We start from the raw sequence: 18,830 nt of genomic DNA, 5'->3' as shown, positions 1-18,830 counted from the left end.
AAACTAATAAAACTTAACATTTCCTATGGTTTATGGTGTAAAATCAACGTGACACATCTCAAACAGGCATATCCCTTTATATTGTACTTCCTTTCCTCTTGGGGCACATTCTATCTTAGGATTGTTTTGAGGTCATACCTGTTAGGCTTGGATAATCTTCTGAATGGTCCTTTGTAAATAAGGGTCCTTCAAATGTGGTCTAATGAGATCCATTATAAGCATTCCTTCCATAATGGGTCCCTTCATGTAAGTGTTTAAAAATGGGGAATGTTAGAGCTTCAGGGAGTCAGATCATTCCATGAGTATTGATCTTCCAGACAGAATCAGGGTCAGTGCTAGAGTTTCACCGTTCATGGGTTCATTTCTCATCTTGTTCTGTGTGATGGGGTTTAAATTCTGACAAGCTAATATCGGGAATCAAAGCCTCAAGAAGTGGTGCCCCTCAGGTAGCTTGTCTTGCTGTGTTATCAGCAGTTTGGTTTCCCTGGCTTGTTTGGGAACTGCTTTTCTGGTATCTTGGGCTGCGCATTATGGCAATCTGGTTCAGTAGATTCATTGCCTCTGGAGATTTTAAAATCTCTTTTATACGTTTGATATCCTTATTCCCTGAAGTTAAGAGCCCTCTTTCTTTCCATATTGCCTCATGGGATGGACTACCATGCAGACACATTTAGAGTCAGTATAGATGTTAACCTTCTTTCCCTGGGATAATTCAAAGGCTCTGATGAGGGCCATCTGTTCAGCCTTCTGTGCTAACGTTCGTACAGCAAGGGCCTACACTTCTATTACCTTGTCTATGATGATTACCATGTACCTGGCTTGTTGCTGACCATTCTCCATGAAGCTGCTGCTCCCATCTCTATATAATTCAAGTCAGTTTCTGTCAGCAGCTGGTCCAATAGATCCAGTTTGCTAGAATAAACTTTGTTAATAATTTCTAAGCAATCATGTTGGAAATCTGAGCTTCCCTCTGCATCCAGGAATAGGGTGGCTGGGCTTAAGGTAGTGATTGTTTGTAAGGTACCATTTGGATTGTCTAATAAAATGGCTGGTATTTTCCCATGCACTCTGCATTCAACCAATACCCTCCTTTCTAATATTTCTTGGTGAGGATTTCTATCCTTTTTCTTTTTCTTTTTGAGTCCTGAGCAGTACTTTCTCTAATGGTCCTCCTCCCTGTGATAGGTGTATTGATTGTTGTCTCCTGGGTCTTCCCTTTCCCTTTTGGGTCCTGCCTCTCCTTCTGGTTTTCCCACCTGCTTTAATTTCCTTGTTTCCTGGGTATGGTAAACTTATCATATGTCCACCAGCTGGGAGGGATTCATTCCCAATGCCCTGTGTAAATGTTGGAGATTCCTTCCAATATCCAGGACACTTTGCCTGATAAAAGTCATTTTAGCATCTGGACATTTTTCTGGTGCCTATGGGTCAGCATCAGTATGCTTTCAATAGGACTGAAAAATATTCAGAAGAACCTTCATTTGAATGGCCTGTATCATATTCAGGTTTTGTTTTTTTTTACAGAAACTTTTCTTAAGCCCTTTCAATATGTACCTTTTATAATGTTCTAGGAAGGTGAGATTCCTGCCATTCAGGTCCCAGTTTGGGTTTGGCCAAACTGGGTGCCCTGCTAGGTCTTCAAGGGGGAGACCATTCCTTCATCATACAGGGGTGGGGCTGTTTCCCCTCTGGGTCCTATGTAATGGGTATCTAGCAGCAGGGTTGGTGGTGGGAGAAACCTTTCTCCTATTAATTCTGGGTCCCCCAGGTTCAGGGTGTTGAAGAGACACATCTCCTCATTTTCTTTTTCTTCCTGTGTCTTACTATAAGGGAGGGGATTTGAAGCCAATTTTTTTCTGTGTCTTTAGTTTGTTCCCTTTCTTTGCTAAATCCTTATTGTGTAAAGACAGAAATGCCTGGACATAAGGGATTTTGTCCCATTTCTCTGACTGTTGGCAAAATAATTCCAACTGCATGATGATGTAGTAATTTAGGGAACCATTTAGGGGACATTTTCCCCCATAGGCTGAAGTATGCATAGACCGAGCGATGTTGCAATAGAAAACCAATTCCTTCTTAGTCATTGGATTATAGCTGTACATGGACCAATCTGCTAAAATTTGGTTCAATGGATTCCCTTCAGGTGTTGAAACAGAACAACCCCTGATGACAAAAAATACACCCCCAAACCATAACCAGACAAGGTGGGAATATCTGAACAAAACTTGGATTCATAATTGCACTAGGCCAAATGAGCACTCATGAGTGCTCATAAGCAAGTCCTAGTGTCATAACTCCTGCCAAGTGATACTGCAAGTGGTCCTCACTGGACCCAAATGGCACAGAACCCAAGTGGCACAAAGCCCAAGTGGCATGAAGCCCAAATGGCACAAAGCCCAGTGGCACAAAGCCCAAAACTCAGGGATGTCTGGCTAATCAAAACTTTGCCAGCAGCTGTCCATGATCTCTCAGCTCCAACAATTTACAAAAGTTAGCAGTGTCCCAGACATTAATTTCACAAGGCCAGCTCATAAAAATCTTGCTGGCAGCTGCCAGAGGCACAAAGCCCAAGCAGTAGGAATGGAGGAGTCCTGCTGTGCATGCTAATCCGACTTACCCAGTCCTGGGGTATGTCTACTACCCCGAAACCTGTTTCCTTTCACCAGCCAAGCATTTCAGGAGGCTGACACCTTGAGGAGTGCAGGGAAATTCCCCAAGAAAATCTCTTAGCTGCTGCTGGGAGGTTCCCACAGTCCTGCTCCCTGGGTCGGCCTTCCACAGGCAGCTGGGATCCGAGCCTAGGCCTTCCGGAACTTACCAAGGCCCACGACCTCTTGGCTGGCTTGCCAAAAAACTGAAGATGAACAAATGGGTTTGGCTGCCTGCTGCAACAAAAGCCAGACTTATGAGACAGGTGCTGGTGCAAGAGGAAAGAAGTTTATTAAGGTGCCACATCTGTGAGAATATTGCACTTTTGTCTCAAAGACCATCTCATCTCTCTGCTTAAGCCCATGGTTCTTACAAGGATAGAGAGGAGAGGGCTTTTTTTTTTTTTCCTATCCATATATCTTGCTAGCTTTGGGGCCCTATCCATTTATCTTTCTAGCTTTCAGCTGGCTCAGTTTAAGAACCTCCCCCTGTGCCATCTTGGCCAATGGGGGAGACTTCTCAGCCCCCGCTGACTGTCTTTGGTATCAGGGTCAGTGGGGAGGGACCGGCTGTAAGACCCACCATCTGGAACCCTAGATATGTCACAGCCCTCAGCCCACCTCTCAGTGCTAGAAATGGTCCCTGTACATCAAGGGGAGCCCATTGGAGTCTGCATCCCTGGATTCCAGCATGCCTGCATCCTCTGCACAGCCCCAGTATCCTCTGCAGAGCCCCCATGCAGCCCACCCCTCCAAATGACTGTCTATGGTAACATGAGGAGTCTGTTCTCCACCAGGCTATTTGAAGAGCCAGATTTCCTCATGTTCTTCCATCTCCTAGGACATTATATTCATATGTGTGGTCAAAACTGTCTCACTCTGCACACCTACATATTCCAGAATACAAGAAGTGGAGGGAGAAGCAGCAGAAGATAAGCAAATATCTTTTTAAAAACTGTATTTTGGAAGTTGGTACATTGGTCAAAACTTAGTCACAAGGTTCAAGAAAATATGAGGGGTCATGTTCTCAGCTAAAACACAGAGGAGACCAGAGTCCTAGTCCTAAAGGGAAGAGGGGGTGAGTGAAAGACAATTTTTAGTTTCTGCCACAACCTCAGTGGAACTCAACAGGGCATGGAATTTAAGGTTTTTAGCAGCATATTTCCCAAACTTTATAGCAACTGAACATGCTACTTGTTCCTTCTGCCTGCAATACTTCCCCTACTCACCTTCCCACTTTTGGCTAATTCCTCCTTCTCCTTCAGATCTCAATCTAGAGGTCACATTCTTAACAGCTATGCTACCTACTAAGGCATCCCACAGCATTTATGACAACTCCTAAAATCATGCCCTTACTTCACTGCGGTACAATTGCTGGTTTGTCTCTCTTGCTCACTGGTCTGTAGATGGCGTCAGAGGTGGGACTTAGTTTTATTCGCCAATGTATTTCTAGCACTTAGCACAGTGCTGGAAGTTGACAAAGAATGATCATATAGAGTGTGTTTATAGCAAAGATCTAACAAAGGTCAAGCAAACATCTCCTGGATTACCAAAAATAGAAATGATAGCAGATGTTAGGTACTACTTAGCCAGTCTTATTCTAAGTGAGCACTGTCTATTATAACTCAATTATCATAACAAACATATGAGGTTGGTGCTATTCTCATTCCTATTTCATAAATAAGAAGACTAAACAACAGAGAGATTAAGAAAAATATTAACATGTCATTTGGACTCAGGCAGTAGGGGGGCCAGAGTCTACGTTCCCACCCACGGTGTTACTTGGCTCCTTGGATAACAGACCATAACAAACCACACACCCTACACACCTTCAGGACTCTATTGGAACGGGTTGAATTCAACCCCCTGTTCTTTGACAAATAGGTTTTCTTTTCCCATAGTAGTTTAGATTTCAGGGTTAATTAAGAGAAGGAATGTGGGACTTGGATGAACCCCTGTAATCTTACTGTCCAGTGTGCATATGAGATAGAGTGACCAACTCATTCCCATTTGCCTGGGACTTCCCCAGTTTTAGTACGGCATGTCCTATGTCCCAGACAACTTCTCGGTCCCTGGCTAATGGGCGTGATTAGTCACTGTAGTGTGAGGTTTCTGTGCATGAATCTGGAGTGTTCCTGCCACACCCAGGCCAGGTGGACCCCAGAGGGGTGGAGAAGAGTAATTCACCTGCAGTGGGTCTCCCACCTGGCCCTTTGCCCTCTTTCTGTGCCTGTGTTCAACTTTCTTACTGATCTTCTCAGGGCAGGTGGCCCCTGATGCCCTGCCCGTGAGAGGACTTGCCATAAGCCCACTGGCCTGGGAAGGCCTTGTCAGTCTCAGCAAGTTAAACCTTGTGACTACAAACAAGCCTGTTCCTTCTATGGAGACTAAAGGAGATAAGGGTGTGGGTTAGGCTGGAGATTGTTTCACTGAGGAAGTGTGACTATGCTTCAAGAATCCAGAATGAGGAAGAAACTCAAATTAATTCACTTGAAAAATATATTAGGTGAATATCAACATATTTATAAAGGTTTCTCTCTTCCTCTTCTATAATTATTCCAAATTTGCCACTCAATTTCTCCAGTTCTTTAGCTTATGCTCAAGGGGAAACATCATTTTAAGAGAAACATGGTATTTCAAATGGCCTCTTTTTATTACTCTATTTATATCAAGGACCAGAGTGATTCACATGGCCAATGCGACCATAAAATATTCATGAATTTCATTAAGTAATTATGATGTCACCACACTGCTGAAGTGTGAGTAGTGACCTCTTCTAACCAATTGTCAACATCTACTTTATGGATTCTCAACTCTCCCTTTAGCTTTAATCTTTGATCTGGGGCTAGAAAGTTATTATGAAATGAATCCAGATGGGAGCCTCAGGTTGAATAGTTGATTATTTTTGTATTCCAATTTGATAACATAGACATTTTTTTTCTATAATGAAATAGCTATTTCTATACTACTTCAATTCAGTGAAGTTCATCGAACAGGTATTACGAAAACAGTTTATAAAATTTTTAATGATTTATAAAATACAATGGCTTATATTCTAAGTAAATAAAACATACATTAACAATATAATCCCAAAGAAGCCAGTGTACAAGAAAGAAAATAACATTACATGCCACAGTGATCTTGATTCCTCACCCTCTCCAATTCAATATTTTTGTCAGGCACTGAAGAGGAATTTTAAGTGGCCTGATTATTAATTTGGGAATGATACAAAGCTGGGAAGCATGGCTAACAAAAAGTCAGAATCCAGATTCAAAGTAGTTTCATTAAGTTCTATGACAAGCACCTACAATTTATATGATATAATTTAACAAGGGAAAATTTTGCCTTTAGTTAGAAAAAATAAATAAAACAAGTAAATAAGGATAAAAAAGCATTTAAAAAAAAAAAAAGACAAGCTGAAATTAACTAATGAAGAGATAATACAACTCTGCCATACTGTTGCTCAAAATCCAATGTGACATTAGGAGAAATGTGGCCAGCACAAGGTGGGTGATAGGCCTGCTATTATTATTTTTTAGATCATTTTGTATTTAGAGACTTTAAAATTCTGGATGCTGCATTTTCAGAGGCACATAGACAAACTAAAATGAATTCAGGGGAGATTGAGTGTTAAGGACTTTGGAAACAATCATGTATGAAGAACATTTGATGGTACTAGGGCCGTTCTGCTGAAAACTAGAAGGCTTTTGAGAGACTTAAGAACTATTTTCAAATATTGAGATTAGTTGAGAACTCAGGCTCGACTTTGGGAGAAGGGAGCATCATTAGTTTTTCTATAACCTACCCCACAATTTCCTTTTTTCTTTGGAGACTACACTGGAAATAAAAGAAAGTTATTTTATTTTATGTATAAAGCTTAAGAAAACTTTGGTGTCATCTTGTAGCATCTCCTTCATATTCTTCCAGCTATTTCCTGTGACAAATCATAGCTTCCATAGCAAAACAGTCTCCCCACTTCATCTTCAGAAGTAGTTTTACTTACCAAATGAGTTTCATCCTTTCTGTATTTAGAATAAAGGTCTAAATGCCTTTAAAAATGACTCCTTGCCGAAGGAACCAACAAATCTGCTCTCTTTTCTTTCCCACACCCTCAAAGTTCTTCAACTTCTTGACTTGCTTATACTATCAGAGACCATGCTTTTAGTCATCTCAGCTCAAAACCAGAAAGTCACCTTTAAAGGATTTTAAAAATAATCTTTATTTATTGATGAGAGAGAGATTAATTTGTTGTCCCACTTATTCATGCACTCATTGGTTGTTTCTTGTACAAGCCGCGCTCTGGGGATGGAACCTGCAACCTTGGTGTAGTTGGATGATGCTCTAACCAGCTGAGCTACCTGGCCAGGGCTACACAAAGAAACCTGTAATAACTCATCTTCTCCCTCATACCTATGATATCATAAAGCTCCAAGTCCTGAGATGCAAGTAGGTTTTGTTCATCACACAGTGGCCTGGGCAACCCAAAAATATTGACTGGAAACTTGTGGTTTCTGTAATATGTGGCAATGATTTACGCATTATCAAAGGCTCCTATTATGAGCAAATCATAGATTGTGCACACGAGAGGGAGGCTAGGGAAAATTTGAGGGGGAGCTCCTCTCTTCTGACTCTATGTCAGAATGTCCCATCTGGTTTGTTATCTATGAAAGCTTCATCCTGGGAAGGGTCTGGAAGATGTGTAAAGAAAGTCAAACTCACAAAGCCATGAGCATGTCTCAAGATTTGAGTGTAGTTCCTAGGAGGTAGGGGTGGGTAAGCTGGATCCTCCCTAGAGTCCTTCCAAGTCTGAGAGATGTGACTGGGGAGCCTGGCACAGAGAACAGCTGCAGATGTGACAGGAAATTGTAGAACATGGGAATTCAGCACGAGACAAAAATGTCTTGTTTTGCTGTTCTCAGACTCCTGGGTCTCCAAGGGCTTAGGGCCAAATGTTGGAGACTGGGAAATTCAACGGAATGCTGTAGTATGTGTCTGCAGCTCTACTTATTCAGATTGAGGCTTAGATAATTGGTTTTTAACATTTATATTGTGAAAATTTTTTCTATAGGTCCATTGGGGTTAGAGAGTAACCAGATGTCATTCTTTGCTTCATTTCTCCCTCTGAGGGCTGAGGTACACTCCAGGACATTTGGAAGTGCATAAAGTTGGCTTCAGAGACATCGAAAGGTTTCTCCCTCCTCATTATAGGTGATCTACCTTGGGTATCTCAGCCAAAAAGTTATCTTTTCAACAGGCATGGTGAATTTGGTGCTGGCCCTCACACCTCCCTAAGGGTCTGTAAGAAGTTCCCAGACACTAGGAAGCCTGGCAGGAAACTCTGGGAGCTGAGTACATGTGTAACCCCTTGCTCCAAGTTCATGTGCTCCCAGCTCATGTGCTCCCAGCTTGTGGTTCAAGGACATAAGACCAAAGTTGTGGAGTCTGGAGAAATCTGGGTAATGCTGTGAAATGTGAGCTGCAGCCCCATCTTCCTCATCCTGCCTCAGATTATCTGCTCTGGATACCCATGTTGCTGGAACATTTCCCCCAAATGTGGGGAGTCTTCAGGGATGCTTCTCCATTCAGCCTCACTCCACCACTGACAGTGTGCTTTTCAGGAATTGTCAAGAAGGGCAGGTGAACTCCTACAACACTTTTGGCCCTGGGGGGTTCTATTTGGAGCAGCGGGCTAATCACTGAAGCTAAAGATTTTGAGGATCCATTATGGAACATTCACTAAGTCACATCTTCTTGGAGGTCCTCCTCATAGCTTCTAGTGACAGGACTGGCTTTTCTTTGATGGGAAATTCTTCGTGAGACTGGAAGTGAAGTTTGCCTTTGTTTTTCTGCTGGAGTCCTCTTTCCACCCAGGACCTCAGCTCTGACTTTTGTGGGTTTTTTTTTTTTCCTTTTCTGTTTAATCAGAAATTCTTTTAAAACGTATTTATTAATAGCGTTATTTAGTTCCTCATAGAGACAGATGTTACCGAAGCTGGAAAAGTCAGCATTCATGGTGCTCGTCACTACAAGAACCAATAAACAGAAACAAAGATTAAATCTTTATGGGCTCCTTATTCAAATGGCAAGTGATGTGAGAAGACAGTGGGTTATGTGCCCTAAAAGTCGGTCTTACATTTGATCTCAAACCGACCTTAGGGTTGTTCTTCTGGCACACAACACATCTAGCTATTACTTTTTACATGGCTTTAGAAATTTCAGGACCTGTGAGCCACAGTTTAATATCGGTAGTTAATGAATCCTTTCCGTATTGAGTGGCCTTATGCAAATGCTTCATGACTGTTCTACTAAATATTCAGGAAGCAGTATAATGCCTTTCTTATTGCTTCTCTACTATTAGAACTTTCCTTATCAAAGACCCAACTTTTAGTTTTCTCGAAGTCTGCAGTTGAATATTCAGGGTTGAATAGTGACAAGTCTAGAACAGGTGAGAAATGCATTATAAACGTTCCTTTAGCAGGCTCTTTCGCTGCTTGATAAGCCAGATTGTTTGTTTTAGCCACTTTAGTGTCCCTCTTTCTGACGCCTGGGACAGTGCTTAACTGCCACCTATAAAGGTACCTGGACAGCTTCTAATACTTCCAAAATTCCTGCTGCATGCTTGGCTTTTTTTGGAGGTTAATAGTCCTCTTTCCTTCCAGATGGAACTATGTGCATGCAAAATTTGGAAAGTGTACTTTGAGTCAGTGTACACATTCATTCTTTTTTTGTGCACTAATTCCAGTGCCCCTGTCAATGCAATCAGTTCAGCTTTCTGAGTAGAGGTTCCCTGCAGTAAGGCTGTGGCCTCTGCTATTCCTTCAAGAATCACAATCGCATACTCAGCCTTTCTGTTTCCTTTGTCCATAGAACTGCTTTCATCTACAAGTTAAGTACAGTCTGCCCCTTCTAAAGGATGGTCCTGTAAATCAATTTTGCTAGAATGAACTTCAATTATTTCAGCACAGTCATGAATTAGTGTGGCTGAGTTAGGCTCCTGGAGAAGGAAGGCAGGATTTAACTTACTTATAGTTTTGAGGGAGACATTGGGATTATCGAGAAGAATTGCTTGGTACCTGTTCATTCTTCCAGCAGTGAGCCACAAATTTCCTTTTTGCTCTAGTAAGCTCAACACTTGATAGGGTGCATAAATGGTGATAGGCTGTCCCAAGGAAAATGTTTCAGCTTCCTATAAAAGCTCACATGTGGCTGCTACTGCTCTCAAGCAGGCTGGCCACCCCTGGACAGTGTGATCTAGTTTTTTGGACAAGTATGCGATAGGTTGTGGAATGTCACAAAGCCTTTGGGTGAGGACTCTGAGGGCAATGCCCTGCCTTTCATGAACATACAATTGAAAGGGTGTTAGGAGGTTTGGAAATCCCAAGGCTGGTGCAGAAGCCAGATGCACCTTCAAGGACTCAAAAGCCTAGATGCACTCTTTCATCCACTCTAAAGGCTATATTTTGATCCTTTCAGAGATTCACACAGTGGCTTAGCAATGAGTCCAAAGTTTGGAATCTAAATGTGGCAGTAGCCTGCCATTACCAGGAATCGTCTTAACTGTTTCCTGGTATAGGGAACTCTCATTTGAATTACAGTTTTTTTTATGTTTCCAATAAGACTACTTTTGCCAGGTTCAAGCAGGAACCCAAAAAACCTTACTGCTTGTTGGCAAATCTGGGCCTTCTGTACTGATACTTTATAGCCACAAGATGCCAGGTGGTTCAAGGTGGCAATAGTGTTAGTTAAATGTTGCTGAAATAATGTCCTGGTAATTAAGAGGTCATCTACATATTGTAACAGAGTTTCTCCTTCTAGTTCTAGATCCTTTAAGTCCTGGCTCAGGGTCTTTTCCAAAATCATGGGGGAGTTTTTGAACCCTGTGGTAAGACTTTCCAGCAGAACTGAGTCTTGAGCCAAGATTCCAGATCCCGACATTCAAAAGCAAACAGTGATTGAAAGTCTTGTCTTGATCAACTGGAATGCAAATGAAAGCATCTTTTAAGTCCAATACTGAATACCAGAGGCTTTCCCTGGGTAACCTGTTCACCAAAGTATAAGGATTTGGGACAGTGGGGGTAGATATCCTGTATAATGTCACTTATGGCCCTTAAATCTTGTACAAATTGATACTCAGTTGAGGGGGTTTCTTAATGGGCAATATGGATGTGTTTTATGGGGAGCGGCAGGGCTGAATAAGTCTGTGTTCCTGACATTTCTGAATTATTGGGCCTCTTTCCGCAAGTGATAGTGTCTCTTATTGGGAGTTCCTGCCTTTGGTTTGAGGTCATCTTAACAGGGGAGGCTTGATGAGCCCTCCCTGGCTTTCCAGCAGCCCACGCAATGGGGTTTACCTGATTCTCAGTTTCTTGTGGCCATGGTTGCTTTTCCTCTTCTTCCTATGGTTTCATGAGAAGCTGCCAAACATGATCTGGAGGGACCTATTGATGGAGCAGTTGTTCTTTTGGAGAAAAAGTGATCTGAGCACAGAGTTTTGACAGCAAGTTCCTTCCCAGAAGAGGAATTTATGAGTTAAAACCATATCTCCCATAGCACATTCTAATGGTTTCAAGAAAAATTGACTTTCAGGACTTCCAGAAATTCCAGTTACAGTTACAGCCTGCTGCAGGGACTCAATTAGAGGTCTATTAACAATGGAATATGTTCCTCCAGTATCGATCAAAAAGTCTATAATTTGTCCTCCTACTGTTAGTGTTACCCAATGTTCATGGGGGTGACTTTAATAGGTTTTTGCAATGATAGAACTATGGGTCCCATCATTCATCATTGGAGCTTTTTTTTCTTTCCCAACATAACTCTTGAGTTCTCAGACTCTGACCTCCTTTTCCCTTGCTTGGGGTACTCATTTTTCCAGTGTCCATTTCCTTTGCAATATGAGCATTGATCAGTGGCAAGTATTTCAGATGGGGGTTGGGTGCCTCTTGCCTGATAATGGAATTTCCCTGAGGCTTGTTCCAAGAAAATAGTGGCCACTTGGGCATTTTCTGTTCTCTGTTATTATAAACATTGAAGACACTGTCTACTAATTGGGAAGGATTCATGCCTATTCCTCCCTCTAACTTCTGAAGTTTCTTTCTGGTGCCAGGTGCACTTTGAGGGATAAAGGTTATATTCACCGTTCTAATATTTTCAGGAGCTTGTGGATCCAAATCAGTATATTTCCTATAGGCCTGGTAGATTCTTTCAAGAGGTTCAGAGGGGTTCTTTGTGGGCTTTTATTGTAATATCTGTACTATATTCAAATTTCTCTGCTTAGGAACTCCTTTCTTTAGTCCTTTAAAGATGCACTTTTTATAATGCTCTAAGAGAGAAAGGCTATTCTTGTTAGGGTCCCAGATGGACTCAGTTAAAGGTATTGCCTTACTAGGGCCAGGTATCCCACCTGGATTTTCTTGGTGCAGTCTCTGAGGTTCTTCATTTATTTTATCCAATACCTCTACTCATCCTCTGTAAGTAAACTATTTAGTAAGGCCTTTATACTTGCCCAGTTGGATGGTGGGTGGCAAAAATTGATGCAATTAAGTCAATCATCTTAGTAGGATCATCTCCATAAGATGGATTTGAGCTTTTCCAGTTTAACAGATCTGGTGTAGGAAACAGACCATGTGCCCAATGATACCCACTGGGCTGACCCTCTGGCCCTACTCCCAAAGGAAGTCTTTGCAAAGTGTATTGCCTGTCCCTGGTAGGGGCTTTTTCTCCACCAAATTTGGTTCCCTGATGGTTTCAGGATGGAGAGACCAGTTCAGACTCACTTTCTTCAGCTCCCTCAGCTGAGTAAGGAGGAAGGTTCCCCAGAGCTACAGGGGCTGTGGGAATCTTGACCATGCTCACAGCAGCCGTGATATCCTGATCTTCCTGGTCCCTCTCTTCTAAGCTCCTGCTATTTGCCACAGGCAAATTCCCCTTTCTCTGGATCATTACTATATTTCTTTTAAATCCTGCATCTTTATTATATGAAGTCATAAAGGCTTATACATAAGGTATTTTATCCCATTTCCCTGACCTTTGACTAAACAACTCTAATTGCCATATAGCATTGGAATTTAAAGACTCATTCAGCAGACAGCACTCTTCTGAGTCCAGATTATATATAAACCAAGCAATATTACAATAAAAATTGTTTTCCTTTTAGTCATAGGGTTTATAAGCATAGGGTGACTGATCAGCCAAAATTTGCCCCAAAGGGCTGTTTCCTGGGAACAGAGGCTCTCCCCACCATTCTACCAGGCATCTCTGTCATAGCACACAAACCAAACCAAAAGGCACCTTAATTCCTGATGACTGATCAAAGTCCTAACCTGGGACTATAATCCTGAATCAGAAATTGCAGTGATTCAATTAAAAGTGAAGCCAATGGGGAGTGCAGAGAGTTGGAGGAGAGTCCCCAAATGAACTCACTGGACAGCTGTTAGAGAGTCTCCAAATTTACATTTCAGGGCCCCCAGTCCAGGCATCCAACAGGATTCCTTGCCAAATACCCAGACTTATCAGAGAGTCCCAAAGTTGTCTCTGAAGGACTCACTAAAATATGAAACAAAAAAAGCCAGCATTCATGCTTCCTGTCGCTACCAGAACCAATAAGTAGAGACAAGGATTGAATCTTTATGGGTGCCTATTCAGATGGCTGGTGATCTGAGGAGATGGCACCATCTGAAACACCATCTTACGTCTCATCTCAAACTGACCTTTTTTATAAGTAAAAAGAAAGTGTGGGTAAGGGGTTTGGAATTCAGGAAAAATTAGATAAGGGGCTTGAAATATAGGAAAAGTGTAATCAGATAAAAGTTGCAGTCAGAAAATTTTCTTAGCATCCTTTTATCTGCTAGCCAGTGATTATTTATGTGCATCCTGGGCAGCGGACATTCCCTCCCTGGAGTATAGTGGCTCAAATATGATCTTGATTGCTTGCAGTCCTCCCGGGGCACAAAGGTTGAATTGCTTGTGAGTCTCCTGGAATCACATGGGTCCAGTCATATATCCCAGCTTCTGAAACAATAGCTTTCTACGTGAATTAATTACTAAGCTTATTGATTATAATTTAAAGCTATAAATTTTTCAACTCTTGACTTCTCTCATATATTGGGTTGGTCAAAAAGTTTGTTTAGTTTTCTCTATAAAATAAAAGACACATTTTTTATTTTTACCAATAACTTTATTGATTTGGATATTTTGAGTATGTTGGCTATCTCCCACATGGTATAACATTGATTTTTCTTAATTAATGTTTTGATTTGATCACTATCAACTTCAGCTGGTCTCTCTGACCATGGAGCAATGTCCAGCCAGAAATCTCCAGCACAAAACTTCGCACATCACTTTTGTCACATTTGATCAGTCACAACACTTTCTCCATACATTGCACAAATCCTTTGTGTGTGTGTGTGTGTGTTTCAGTTGCATTTTACCTTTTTTTAAACAATAAAGCATAACATGCCAAAAATGTCACATATTTTCTTTCATTTTCAATATTAAAAAGGCTACACTGTGATGCATGCTGATATGACAGCTGTCACAATAAAATCTAACAAAATTGTTTTCAGTGAAAGACAATTAAGCACTATTAGAACCTTCTTATGAAAAACAACAAACTTTTCAGCCAACCCAATATATATTCATGCATGCCAGCCTAGTTTTTTCTAGGTGGCTTTATTGTTATGCCATTGACAAATTCAGTGTACACACAGTCAAGCTCATAAGCATTTCATGACCTCCAAAAGTTTCCTCCTGTAGGGAATCTGGCATGGAGGGGAACTCTTATAAGGCAATAATAATAATAACAACAACAACAACAATAACATAATGACAATAATTATTACTTATGTGCTTGCCTGGGGACAGTGAGTGTGCTAAGTTCTTGTTATGATTATCATCTGTAGTCCTTTACAACGAGGCTGTGAGCAGTATATTGGGTTGACCAAAATATTGTTTGTTGTTCTGTAAGATGGTTCGAGTAGTGCGTAGTTGCCTTTAACTTCATTCAAAACAATTTTGTTAGATTGTATCCTGACAGCTGTCATATCAGCATGCATTAAAAAAAAACAAACTTATCAAAATTGGTGAAATTTTGTGTTGTTTTATTATTGAAAATGGAGAGACTTTCGGCCAAGATGGAGGCCTAGACAGACATGCTGGGTCTCCCTCCATAACTAAGAAGGATTACAACTATCACAAAACTAGAGACAACCAAAAGTTCCAGAAAATCAAGCTGCATGGAAGTCCAACAAACAAAGATATAAAGAAGAAATACTCATCCAGACAGGTAGGAGGGGCGGACCCAGGGCAGAGAGGACGCGGTGTGGTGGTGGCAGCAATGGTGGCAGCGGCAGGTTTGTGGAAAGCCCACTCACACATTTTTAAAAGTGGGGAGGGACACTTGGGGAGCGTTCCTAGCTCCTGACCAGACCACTGCAACTCATGGTCCCAGTGCCAGGGAAAATTAAGCCTCATTGTTTCTGACTGTGCAAACCAGTGGGGGTTGGGGCAGAGGAAGAAACTGCCGGTCTCTCTTGAGAGTCCATTTGTTTAAAGGGCCTCACAGTCCTAGAATATCCACAGACCCACCCACCCTGGGAACAATGGCCAGGGTAACAACTAGGTAGGTGCCAGTCCCGTATGAAAGTGGGAGAAGTGCCTGGAAAAGGGGAAAGTGCTGAGCAAGTGGCATTGTTCCCTCTCTGATCCCTCTCCCACATACAGCGCCACAACGTGGTGAAACAGGTCACCCTGTACTGATGAATACCTAAGGCTCTGCCCCTTACAATGTAACAGGAGCAAGAACTCTACCTAAGACACAGAGGTAAAAATTATAGGAGCCTGTCAAGATGAAGAGACAGAGAACTATGGCCCAAAAGAGGGAACAGATCAAGGTTCCAGTGGGAGAACTAAGTGATGAGGAGATAGCCTACCTAACAGATGCAGAATTCCAAACATTGGTGATAAAGATGCTCACAGGCTTGATGGATATGCTTGAGTATGGCAAAAGCATAAGGAAAAAAGTGAAGGCTATGCTAAGTGAAATGAAGAAAAATCCACACAAAACCAATGGTGAAGGGAAGGAAATCGGGCTTCAAATCAATGATTTGGAACATAAGGAAGAAAAAAACAGTCAGCCAGTACAGAATGAGGGAACAAGAATTGAACAAAATGAGGAGAGGCTTAGGAACCTCTGGGACAACTTTAAACATGCCAACATCTGAATCATTGGGGTGCCATAAGGAGAACAGGAAGAGCAAGAAATTGAAAGCTTATGTGAAAAAATAATGAAGGAAAACTTCCCAAATCTGGTGAAAGAAATAGACATACAAGTCCAGGAAGCACAGAGAGCCCCCAAAAAACTAGACCCAAAGAGGACCACACAAAGACACATCATAATTAAAATGCCAAAGGTTCAAGATAAAGAGAGAATCTTAAAAGCAGCAAGAGAAAAGCAGAGAGTTTCCTACAAAGGGGTGCCTATAAGACTATCAGCTGGTTTCTCAAAAAAATACTTTGCAGGCAAGAAGGGACTGGCAAGAAGTATTCAATCTAATGAAAAGCAAGGACCTACAACCAAGATTACTCTATCCAGCAAAGCTATCATTTAGAATGGAAGGGTAGATAAAGTGCTTCCCAGACAAGGTAAAGATAAAAGAGTTCATTATCACCAAGACATTATTATATGAAATGTTAAATGGACTTACATAAGAAAAAGAAGATCAAAACTATGAACACTAAAATGACAACAAACTCACAACTATCGACAATTGAACCTAAAAAGTAAAAACAAAATCCAACTAAGCAAATGAGAATAGGAACAGAATTATAGGTACAGGGATCATTTGGAGGGTTATCAGCTGGAAGGGAGAAAGGGGAGAAATGGGGGAAATGGTGCGGAGATTAAGGAGCATAATTGGTTCGTACAAAATTGACAGGGAGAAGTTAAGAAAAATACAGGAAAGGGTAAAGCCAAAGAACTTATATGCACGACCCATGAACATGAACTAAGGGAGGTGGGATTGCTGGAGGAAGTGGGATATTGGGCAGAGGGGAGCAAAGGGGATAAAATTGGGACTACTGTAACAACATGATCAATAAAATATACTTAATAAATAAATAAATTAAAACTAAATGTAAATTAAAAAAAGAAAATGGAAGAAAATAAGCAACATTTTTAGCGTATTATGCTTTATTTTTTCAAGAACAGTAAACATTCAACTGAAACAACACAAAATTTTTTTTTTGCCATATATGGAAATGGTGCTGTGACTGAATAAATGTGTCGGAAGTGGTTTATAAAGTTTTGTAATGGAGATCTCTCTCTGGATGATGCTCCATGGTCGGGTAGACCAGTTAAAATTGATAGTGATCAAATCGAGACATTAATTGAGAACAATCAATGTTATACCATGTGGGAGATAGCCCAATACTCAAAATATTTAAATCAACAAAGTTATTGGTGAAAATGAAAAACGTGCCTTTTATGGAAAAAAACCCAAACAAACTTTTTGACCAAGCTAATACTATATAATATTAGCCTCATTTTTCTGATTAAAAAAACTAAGGCTTCAGTAGGATGAGGCACCTTTCTAGAGTCACAGAGCCATAAAATAACAAAGGGAGCGAGTACCTAAATATAGGTTATCTTTCCTTTAAGTACTATTCTATGTGTCCTGTTCTCCTGATCTTGCCTTTGATACTCAGCTATGAAAACACCAGAAATGATGAGTTTTTTTACACAAGTGATTTGAAATTTTAAGGGATAGAAATTTTAATCTTTTTTCTTAAGCAATTTTTTCATATCACTTACCTCAAAATTCATTGAAGAAAAGGTAGGAAATTCAGCAAATTAGAAGAAGGAAGGAAGAAAGGAAAGGAAGAGAAAGAAAGAAGGGAGAAAGAAGGGAAGAAGGAAGAGAGGAAGGGAAGGGAAAGAGTTAACACTAAACCACCAATATTTTGAGTTTATTTTTTCTGTAGTATATAACTAAGATCCGCTGTTTGAAGGATAAAGATCCAAGTAAAAATCTAAAAGCTTGAATCTTTATTTGAAACTCAAATAGCTTCCCTAACTGGCTGAGCATGTACAGCTTGTTTACAAATTCCAAAGAGGGCAAAGCTAAACAGGTTACAGGGACTAAGATTAGAAAACGTGTGTGAAATAGAGGTCTTGGGATCGGAATTATGCAAGCTGGCCTCATCTGGCTCAGGACTGTGAGCAGCTGAACGTCCTGAAAACACGTGTGGCTCTGGAATGCAGGTGGCGTCCTGGAGCTGGAGCTTGCACTGGCGCCTTGGCATTTCTTCCTAGGATCTCACAGTTCTGATCATCATACAAACAAAAATAGTGGCTATTGGTTGTTCCTGTCAGTGACAGAGGGAATCATAATTTAGGAAGTTAGATCCAGAATATAGCTAGAGAGAGAGGAGTCAAGATAGAACAGAAAATCTTAAACTACTTTATGATAAATCATTGGCTCCAGCCCTTTAGCAATGTCATTAGCAATGCACTTTGGGGGTTAGGTGGAAATGAGAACTAATAGGACTGACTGTTGTTGTTTTTTTCTTTTATAGTTTGCACAATATCTCTTCTCTGAGAAACTTTCACATTTTGGTGTAGAACTTAATGGACACTTTTGGCATCTGGTTATCTTCTATAATTTGTTTTATGAAATTTCATGTAAAAAACAGAACAATCTGTTTCTTAAATTTTCTGCAACTATAAATTCAATTACACCTAAAAACAATTTTTGAGAGCTCTTTTGTTTCCACCACTCTGTTAGACAATTGTGTAAGATTCTAAGAAAGCATACAACTTAAAAAAAAAAAAAGGATTTTATTTATTTATTTTTAGAGAAAGGGGAAGAGAAGGAGAAAGAGAAGGAGAGAAATATCGATGTGCAAGAGAAACATGATTGCCTGCCTGAAACATTGATCAAGAACACCCCCACTGGGAACCTGGCCAGATGACTTTTTGGTTTGCAGAACAATGCCAATCCACTGAGCCACACTGGTCAGGACACAATTTTATATTGACTTCAAAAAATATAGTCAAGGATGCAATACATAAAACAAATAATTAAATGTGTTATAGGTCTCAAAATTGCAAAGAATAGTTGTATTAGAGATAAGAGACATTGTGCCTCAGGACTTTCAATTTGATGGCCCCAAGGTGCATGTTTTTCA

This window comes from Furipterus horrens, unplaced genomic scaffold (assembly GCF_987537825.1).
Source record: "Furipterus horrens unplaced genomic scaffold, mFurHor1.1.pri manual_scaffold_6, whole genome shotgun sequence".
Classification (NCBI taxonomy): Eukaryota; Metazoa; Chordata; class Mammalia; order Chiroptera; family Furipteridae; genus Furipterus; species Furipterus horrens.
Note: the sequence above shows the minus strand (reverse complement) of the source record.